This window comes from Pteropus vampyrus, unplaced genomic scaffold (assembly GCF_000151845.1).
Source record: "Pteropus vampyrus isolate Shadow unplaced genomic scaffold, Pvam_2.0 Scaffold1, whole genome shotgun sequence".
NCBI lineage: Eukaryota > Metazoa > Chordata > Mammalia > Chiroptera > Pteropodidae > Pteropus > Pteropus vampyrus.
In genome coordinates this window covers 29481441-29491771 of record NW_011888782.1, presented here as the reverse complement: position 1 = coordinate 29491771, position 10331 = coordinate 29481441, and the positions used below count along the sequence as shown (strand labels likewise).

Genomic DNA, 10331 nt, shown 5'->3' with positions numbered 1-10331 from the left:
CTAATTGAAGTGTCCATCCACAATGAAAAAATAAGTTGGATGCTGGTTTCTTACTGCTTTGCTCCTATTGTTAGACTGACTATTATCCCCTAAAATCAGTTAGACTCTGAGCACATGACAGGCAGCTGTCTGCTCTTGACTCCCTCGGATCTTACTTTCTTGAGCCCCTCTGAGATTTTCAGGTGCCATACTCTAATTAAGCTGTTCTCACATAAATGGGCACTTGCCCAAGAGATGCTACTTCAGCCTCTCAGGTCTAATCTGAAACTGGAACTAAATTGCACATATGGAGATTTAGAGCTTCCTGTTCATCTGCCTTCACTGCTGTCTCCGGGGAGCCTTTCACAGGATCTGGAGTTGTGGGTAGCTCTTAGAGGATCCCACTTTGCCAAGAATGTCTGAATCAGTCCTCAAACAAGCCTTTGGGGAAATTCACAAACTGCTTCTAACTGCTTCTCTATCTCCCTTAGGGAGAATGCATCTCCTTGTAACAGGCTTATTTAGGAACAAGTTCCCAGAAGCTGTCCTGGTGGCTCAAATCTAGGGATTTCTTAAGAAGAAATAATACATAATCAAATCTACAGATTTCCAGTGCAGAATTAAAAACAATCATTAATAGAGTTTTCCTATAGTACTTAATGAGGATGACGGCTGGTGGTAATGATGAATTGCTGACTGTACAGTCTTGTCAGGGGCCCTCTGGGGAAGAAAGCTGCTTCTGGCTAAGGCATTTACAGTTTGTGCTAAGTTTTTCTCAGTAAGAACGTCTTTGCTGGTTTTGCTGAAGAGATGAAGGACTGAAGGTGAGGTATTAGCTCTCATTGAAAGTAAGAACATATCGACCCTAGGCTATTAAAGACAGTCTCTTTGGATACATGCATCGTTATCAATAACACAACAGTTTTCCCTATTTGAAATTCTGCCTCATGTTTCACACTGAACCCTTGGGTGACTGTCAATTTGAAACTTTAAAGAGGAATTTATCAACTAAGTTCCAGCTCTTGCAACTCTACCCTCTTACAGTTTAATTATTCCTGATGGAAATAAAATATGGTGGGTTCCAAAGGCTATGAGACCCCACTGTACCTATTCTGCCAACACTGAAGTAATCATATCTACCACTTATGTGGCATACTTATGTGGCATATCTAACCAGATATGGGCTCCATTTCTTGAGTACTCTCAGTAGCTTCCTTATAACTGTTATGATTCTTACCTTATTTTGCCTTGTCTGCTTGGCTATTGAACTGTAAACTCCCAAATAATGGCTCACATATATCTCTAAAAGACAAATCTTTTTTCATTTGTAGGTGCTCAATAAATATCTATAAAATACAATTTGCTGGAAGCATTTCTAGGATTAATCTGGATCAAGGCTCAGACGAAAGGCCTATCTATCAGGTATTCACGTATGGGGGCTGGGAATCATGGGTCTCTGTCTCCTATGTGGAGGACTGAAGGTTGTAATATAACTTTCTAGGCTCTATCAGGCTGCTGATATTGCAAAGATATGAAGGATGAGAGGCAGGAGAAAGTACTTACCAAAGGTCACACAACTCTGAAGCTTCAGAGCCACTGAACTGTGATTCACATTACTTTCATACCAGTGCAATATTATTTTTACTATATCATGCTTACACAAATGGAACAACGAGTGACATTTCAAATATCTTGCCATCAATTGTTCTGGTCCTAGAGTCCAACAACTTTTTCCTCACAAGTGACTGGAAACTTTAGAAGAATTCAGACCTCAGCTTTAAGAAATAAAATTACTTAACTGCTTTTTAAAAACAGTTTCAATTTAATAGAGTCTTAACTGTCACAGAAACTCCTTGCTCAAGTAGACGTCTCTCAATTATTCACAGATGGATCATCAAGAACAAATTTTGCTCTCGAGTTCTTATTAACATTATACCTATCCAATTCAGTTACATCTTTTGTTAAGGCACTGCTAGTATAGTCTTCTGAAGTTTTAACTACAATAAGAGTTTGAAGGAAAAACTGTTTAAAACTCAAACTCTTAAATAGAACATTCTCTGAAAACTACTTATATATTTAATACATATTGACTGAACAAAGGATCACAGTCAATATAAAAATTAATGCCATGAGACTTCTCATTTCTAGGTATGACAAAGTAATTGGTGTTATATTAACTCTTCTGTTGAGAAAAAGTATAAAAGTTGGGTTTAAAAAATGCACAAAGCTTTTCAAATGATCAGAAGGCAACCCAGACAGATGGATTTTGGGGATAAGGGTTAAGATCCCAGAAGAGAGGGCAACCATTGAGATAAGTCACATATTTGCAGCTGTCCCCTGCCTCCCTACCTTTGGAATATTTGTAGATTCAAAATTTGGGGCAAAGAGCCCAAGAAAAAGTAGTAATCCCTGTACTGGGAGACACAGATACATACACACGTACATAAATAGTACTACCAAAGCAGCTAGGATATGAGGGGACACAATCCTGAGATCTGTAAGAAATTTCCCCTAAAGGCACATGCCAACTTCTAAGATGTATATGTATGATGCAAGATGCCAAGAAACCAGGAAGAAAATAGCTGCAATGAAGCTAAAAAATCTAAGCAGATTTTGTCATTCTCATAATACTGAGTGATGAAGATTGCACTTAAATTTGCAAAGGGGCCCTATTACACAGCACATGCTTTCAGCAGAGACCTTTGAAAGATTATGCCCCAAATGTAAAAACAAACATGAAAAAGACCAGTTTTGATTGGGTTGAGTTGATCTGCCCATGCTCTAACAAATCCTCTTGGAAGAAGATAGCATCACCCTGGGTCTCTAATTAACATTGTTCAATGCAATTTCTAGTATTCAATAAAGCATTATCAGACATGCCCGGAAATAGGATTCAATGATCAGTGACTAAGAGAAAATATATAACAAAAAATTCCACAAAAAGCACACATAGGTGATCCAGGTATTGATGCTATCGGACGCAGATTTTAACACCTTATAATTAATATGTCCAAGAAAATAGAAGACAACTTGGATAACCTTAACAAATAAATAAAATCTCTAAATAAAATATACTAGAAAGCTCAGAATTTGAACCAATACTCAAAAGATAGATGTAATGATTAGTAGAGCATCAGAAGACAGATTGATCAGATTTAAGTATAGATAATTTTTTAAATGAAAGTAAATACAGCAAGTTATATAAGATACATGGAACATGACAGAAAGTTTACGATAAATGTAATTGAGTTTTAGAAGCAGAAGAGAGGGGGAAAATAATACAGCCTCAACATTTAAAGAGATACTTACCAAGAAAGTCCCCAAACTAACAAAAGATTCAACTATAAATTCAAGAAGATCTATAAACATAAAGAAGGGTATATTTAAGATGACCACACCTAAACACGTCATGCTGTAACTACTGAAAATCAAAGAGAAATAGAAAGTTAAAAACACCTAGTAGGGAAAGACACATTACCTTCATAACAGTGATAATAAGACTGGCAGATGAATTCTAAACAGAAAGTGTGGAAACAGAAGACAATGGAATGACATATTTTAAAATACTAAAGGAAAATATACATTAATCTGGAATTCTATACCAGTGAAATAATTCATTAAAAACTGAAAGTAAAAGTAAATTCCTTTTTCAAACTAAACATAGAAAATTTATCAGCAGGAGAACTACACTAAACTCTAAAAGGAACATAAACAGGAGTTCTTCAATCAGAATGCAAACGACTCTATATAGAAGCACAGTAATGCAGAAGAAATAAAAAGCATCCTAAAGGGTAAACGTGTGGTCAAGCTAACTGAATATTTACAGTCTGAAACAAAAACAGCATCTTATAGTGCTTTAAGATATATATTGCATTAAAATATGCTATAGAATAAAAGTAGGAGGTGGATAAATGAAGTTAAAGGGTTACTTCGCATGGGAAGTGGTAAAGGTACTAATTTAAAGTAAGCTTTAAGTATTACTCATGGTCACCATTAAAAGAATAATTACTGAAAGTATAGAATGAACAAACTAACAAATATGGAATCATTTTTAAAATAGATGATTAATCCAAATGAAAGTATGAATAAAGAAAAAAAAATAGATGGGACAAAGAGAAAACTAATAATATGATGGCTGGAAATGTCAATAATTATATTCAATATAAATACATGGAATATTATAATTAAAAGATATGTCATCAAACTAGATACTGAATGATACACTGTTTCAAAGAGGTATATTTTAAATATAAAAACAGATTTTTTTTAAAAGGTATACCATGCAAACTTTAAATAAAAGAAAGTTAATGTAGCTATACTAGAAGTAAAAAATAAGTCAGGGGTTACTATTAGAGATAACAAAGATATTTTATAATAATAAAATAATAAGCAGAATATATACAATCCTATATTAGGATACACCTAATTGCATAGTCTCAAAATATATAAAGCAAAAATTGCCAGAACCAAAGAGAGAAATAGGAAAATCCACAACGTAGACTATTTTAACATATCTTTTTCAGTAGCTGATAAAATAAAAAGGCAAAATAAATAAGTAAATGAAAGATTTGGAAATTTTAATTTAATAGAGACTTAATTGATCTATATAAAACACTACACACAAACACAGCATAAGACTTTTTTTTTTCAAGTGTACCTGGTACATTTACTAAAATTTACCATACCTTTGGCTATAAAGCAAGACTCAATAACTTTCAAAGGATTGAAATCTTTCAAAGACTATGCTTTCTGACCATAGTGAAATTAAGCTAAAAATCAATAATGGAAAAGTAACCAGAAAAAAATACAAATATGTCAAATTAAACAATACCTTTCTAAATGAGTCATGGGTCAAAAAATTTACAATGGAAATTAGAAATATTTTAAACAGTATAGCAATGAAAACAAGACATATCAAAACTTGAGGGACATAGTTAAATTAATATGTAAAGTAAATTTATATCTTTACATATACTTAAAAATTTCAAAAGGTTAGAACTGATATACAAATCTATTTCAAGAAGCTCTAAAATGAATGGCAAATAAAACCCAAATAAAATAAAGAAATAACAAAAGGTAAAAATTAATAAAACAGAAGGCAGGTATACTACAAAGAAAATAAACAAAGCCAAATATTAGTTCTTTAAAAAGACTAATAAAATTGATAAACCACATGTGAGATTATTAGCAAAGAGAAACCCCTCAACACTTGTGAATATAAGGAATAAAAAGGTGTATAATACTACAGAATTTGTAGACATTAGAAATATAAAAATTAGATATAAACAAGTTAGTGTCAATATATTTGAAATCTTGGATCAAAATAATGTATCTCCTGAAAAACAATTTCCTAAAATTGGCACAAGAAAAATCAGAAAATCTAAATAGCCCAATAACTATTGAAGAAACTTAGTGCTTAATTAAAATCTTCCCACGGAATGAACTGTAGACCCTTCATTAATGAATTCTTGCAAACATTTAAGCACAGAAAAAAAATCTGAAGAAAAAACTCTTTCAGAGAATTTAAAAAAAGGGAGAACATTTCCAATATTACTTTTTTGAAGTCATTATAACTTTGATAACAAAGCCTGATGAAAAAAATTGCAAGGGAAATAATAAGCCAATTTTTCTTGTAAATATAGATGCAAAAATAAAACATTAACACATCAAAATAATATATATTATCATAGATAACATTTCAAACCCAGCTATATTTTTTCTCAGAAACTCAAAGTTGGTTTAACACTTGAAAATAATCAATGTAATTTATCAGATTAACAGAATAAAGAAGAAAAACTATATGATCTCTATATATGCATAAAAAAGATTTATTAAAATTTAGTTATCATTCATGATAAAAACGCTTAGCAATTAGAAATAAAAAGATATTTTCTCAATCTGATACAGGGGGTCAACTAAACATCTACAGTAAAAATTATATTTGATGATGAAATATTGAAAGTTTTCCCTGAGAAATAAATGAGATAAGAATTTCAGCTATCCCTTCTAATCATACTATACTGAATCTTCCAAGTAATGCAATAAGGCAAGAAAAATGAAAGTTATAAGAATTATGAGGAAGGAACAAAACTGTCATCATTTGCAGATGACATAATGGTGTAAATGGCGTATATACAATAACCGAATGAAAGATGACAAACATAAAATAGTACATACTCTGGAATCTTATTTTATTTAAGGGAAGGAGAAAAGTAGGGGAGAAAACTTATATCTGGTGAAAGAAGTAATCATGAGAGTGGCTACTTTTGGGAGAGGTAATAATGAGTAAAGGCACAAGGGAGTCATATGGATCTCGTAGTGTTTTATTTCTCAACATGAAATGCGGTAACAGTATGTTCACTTTATTAATTCATTAAAACATATGTATTTAATCTTTACTGTATGCACAGTATAAAGTTTTTAAAAATAGTTATTAAAATAATTGCCTAATAACCCATGCCTGCAACAGACTTAGTTAAAATTGACAAACTGGCAATTAAGTGTGATAACAATGTGTGAATTAACTGGTGGGAGAATAGAATAAACTGAGAGAGGGATGAACTGGGAATGAGCCAGCCTCGACAGGTAACATACTTCCGACTGTGTTTCTGTGCATTCTTGTCACGTTACAGCTTATTCAGGCATCTCCAAGCGGGGAGCTGGATAATGGAAGGGCCACTGTCAGGGGTCTGCCTCAGAACTACACATTTAGGAAAGTGTTCATGAGCAAGCTCAGAGAGAAGCTCTCTCTATGTACAGGTGGAGCCTTTGATTAAGCTATGCAGAAAGCTCATTTTATTCTAGCATTTTACAGTAGCATTTGAGTGTGAAATAGAGAAAATCTTGGGGTCACATAGTCAAGTCCAAAAGCATTTCAGTCTCTTCTGAATCAGGTCTTAACTGTAAAGATGCCCTAGTTAAAACGATGAGGATTTCCAAATGCACTTATCCTCATAAGTAATAAATCATATTACAAAGACAAGATTTTATTGAATGGATATTTCATTCATTTGGTTTCCAGTTCATTTCTGCCTCTCTTCTTCTCTGATTATTCCAAAAGTCCTAGTGTTTATTCAGGTTCAGTAAGCTTGTTTAGAATCTGAGCTCTAGTGGACCAGATTTCGGAAGAAGATAATGTGACAGTAAGATACGTACAAGCAAAGAACAACAGATAAAATAAAGATAATTATTATAATAGAAATGCCATTACTTAATTCTCATTGCATACTGTTTCTATGTAAAATGCTTTATTATTTAATTTAATCTTGGCATCATTAACCCCATGTTATAGATAAGGAAAGTGAGGTTTAAAGAATTGAAATAAATTACCCACAGTCATCAAGAGAGCTGGCAATTGAAAGAGTTGCAATTTAAATCTCTTTGATTCTTTCTCAGAGCTGTTTCTCAACCACTGCATTTCACCCATCCTCCAGGAATGACGGCCACAGGAGCATGTCTTTGTGATTGCCTCTCAGATCCCCTCATCCAATTCCTGCCCATTTTTTCCTCATATACACTTGTTTTGTTTTATTTTATTTTTGGAGAATTAGTGCAATCAATTTTGATTATTGGGTGATTTTCTATGGCAAATTTTCATCCTGAGCCATTTTCTACACATTCCAGTCATTTTTATCTTTTAGGTCTCAGGTCAAATGTCTCCTTCTGCAAAAGGCCATTCTTGAGCTCCTTTGCTAAACAACTACCCCCTGGGCCCTTGACCTCCTCTTAAATCACCCTAGTTATTTTACTTCTTTTGTATTACACATAACAATCTAAGAATATTTTGTGCATGTGACTTTCAATTGTTTATTTTCTGCCTTATCTCCTAATCTTTCTTCCTTATTCTCAGCTGGCATATTATATTCATAAGGTACTTATAGTTGTTGAAGTTTTATTTGTTTGTTTTCTGAGCCTGCCTGTTTGGATGATCTGCAACTTTTCTTCATCTATCTCTGGCACCTAGGTGGCCAGGTAGAGCACAGTTTTACTGCAGACATTCCACATAGGGTCTTTGCTGAAGGACAGCACCCTACTTCCATTTCCTTATCCTTGGATGTTCATGTACATAGCTCTGTGAGCTCATCATACTGATGGGTTGAAACTGACCTGCCTGCTCCTCCAGATATACAGATATAGGGATAATACCATGGGCAACGAGAAATACCAAGTTCTTCTTGCTCCCCATGGTTGTATCCCTGTTTAAAAGTAACTGAGAATGTGTAAAAGTAACCAAGTTTCTTTTTCTTTTTTGGAAATCATTAGTTTTTTACAAAAGAGAGACATAGAAATTATTTACATGAGGAGATTTCAGATCTTCAGTGGAATGGGCAGCTTTACATGATACCACTTCAACAGTGATTTACTTCAGTATACATACATTCCAAGAATGTTACCATCTCCAAATAAGTAACAATCTTTGTTATTTAGAACTACTTTGGTGCCTTCATATTCTGGAAGAAGACTATCTCCAACTTTCAGGCTAACTGGTGGAATCTCTCCACCCTTTTATTTAGAGCCTGATCCAACAGCTACTACTGTTGCTTGCAATACTTTTCCTTGATATTTTTCTGGAAGCATAATGCCTCCTTTGGTTACAGTTTCTGAAGCACTCCTTTCAACTAATACTTGGTCAAAGAGAGTAAGAAACTTTCTAAATGCCTGTCCTGCCATGACTCCAAAGTACGCAATTCGTACTTTGCTTTCACGCGGCAGCAGCAAGGAGAGTCTTGCAGTCCAGCCATCTGGACACTTGAACTTTGGAAAAGACCAAACTATTTTTTAGTTAAGGGGCCAAGGAAGTTGAAACGGAGATGACAAATGCACAGAGAAAGAGGACTGGAAAAAGAGCAAGAGTCTGATATATTCCTCTTGGATGCATCAGCTGTAGCACTGAGACAGAACACTCAGCTGCACTAAAGCCAAGCTCTTTCAATGTCAGGGCCAAATATAAACTAGAATAAAGGGCAATGTGTTTTTAACCAAACATATGATTTTAAGATGGCTGGATAAAAAAAGGCATTCTCTTTCTGGAGCTCAGCATTTATTAGATGCTACTTTATGATAGTTTCTGATCAAAGAGGAAGACACTGGGTTAGTCTCTTAAAGTAGTTCCATAATTATTTCCTCCTAAATGTACTATATCCTGTTACCATATTGGTTTCTGCTGGCTTCTGACCCTGCGGGTCCATCTAGTCCATGGTAACTTATGTCAGGCCTTCTGTACTTGACTTTGGCATCACCCTTCCACCAGTTCGTTTCTTAATGTTTCTGATATTTTCTCTTATAACTTGGTACATTAGCTCATGCTCAATCTTTGAATCTTGAATTGAATTTCTATGATTTCCTTTTGTTGTTGATAGGCATGGAAGTATGGTATTTTTATTTGAAGAAGTCTAGTACCCATGAGATCAAAACTCTATCAGACAAGTAGGAAGATCCACTGATGATAGAAGCAGAAGTCCACCACACACCACATCTATTCCCAATAGTTAAAACCACTATACAAATGGCTTATGTTAGAAAATAGAACTTATTTGTTTAGAGAACTTTTACTTTGAGCACTATGTGGTCATAGTAATGCCTTGTCAATTCCATCTTAGCCCCAAGCTGCATTGTGAGCATCCTGAGTACTCATCACCAATGTATTTACTTTTTTATTCTTCTTTGGGAAAACTTAAACTCCAATACAGCTGCGGCAACAGGATAGAGTTATCTCACCTTCAAAGGGACATTAGGAATAATCACTAATTCACTAGTTTTCTTGCAATTACATGACAACCATGTCACCACTGTGAGTTCTGTGCCAGGACAAAGGAGCTGAGGAATTTGTGTTTTCCATGTCTACCTCAGATGCCTTTGTGGTATAGTTTCAGTAAACTTAATTAGCTTTCACCTCAGAGCCCTGGTACCATACTTGTAGCATAGATACCATACTTGTAGCATAGAACATGCTCTCCTAAACCATAAGATTCCCAACTATAACTGAATTATCACCTAATTATGGATGGTCCTTCCTTGTCTATAGCCTCTATGTCACTTCCAACTTTTGTCTAGCATTTTCAGGTGTATGCTGGCCAGGTTTCCCAAAAGTAGAGTGAGGGAAGGAGGACTCCTCTGTCTCCGAATGGGAGGGGTGAAGAAAAATTCTACTATAGACAAAAATGTAGCAATAACCATTTTTAGCCTGTTATATTTTTTGAGATGAAGGCACTTTTTTTTTTGCTTATTTATTCCTACACACACACACACACACACACACACACACACACACACTGGCTCATTTTATGAAAGATTTGAGGTGTGCCTTAAATACATTGCTATAAAGTTGTGCAATGCCTTTCTTATGTCTTCTT

At 34.4% G+C, this 10331-nt stretch overlaps 1 protein-coding gene and 1 pseudogene across 1 annotated transcript in view; both read right to left on the bottom strand.

Annotated features, from left to right (window-relative positions):
• Positions 1 to 10331, bottom strand: part of LSAMP (limbic system-associated membrane protein) — a 293017-nt gene that overhangs the window by 136539 nt on the left and 146147 nt on the right. The gene's annotated exons all lie outside the window — the stretch shown is intronic.
• LOC105288429 lies at positions 8344 to 8668 on the bottom strand (annotated as a pseudogene).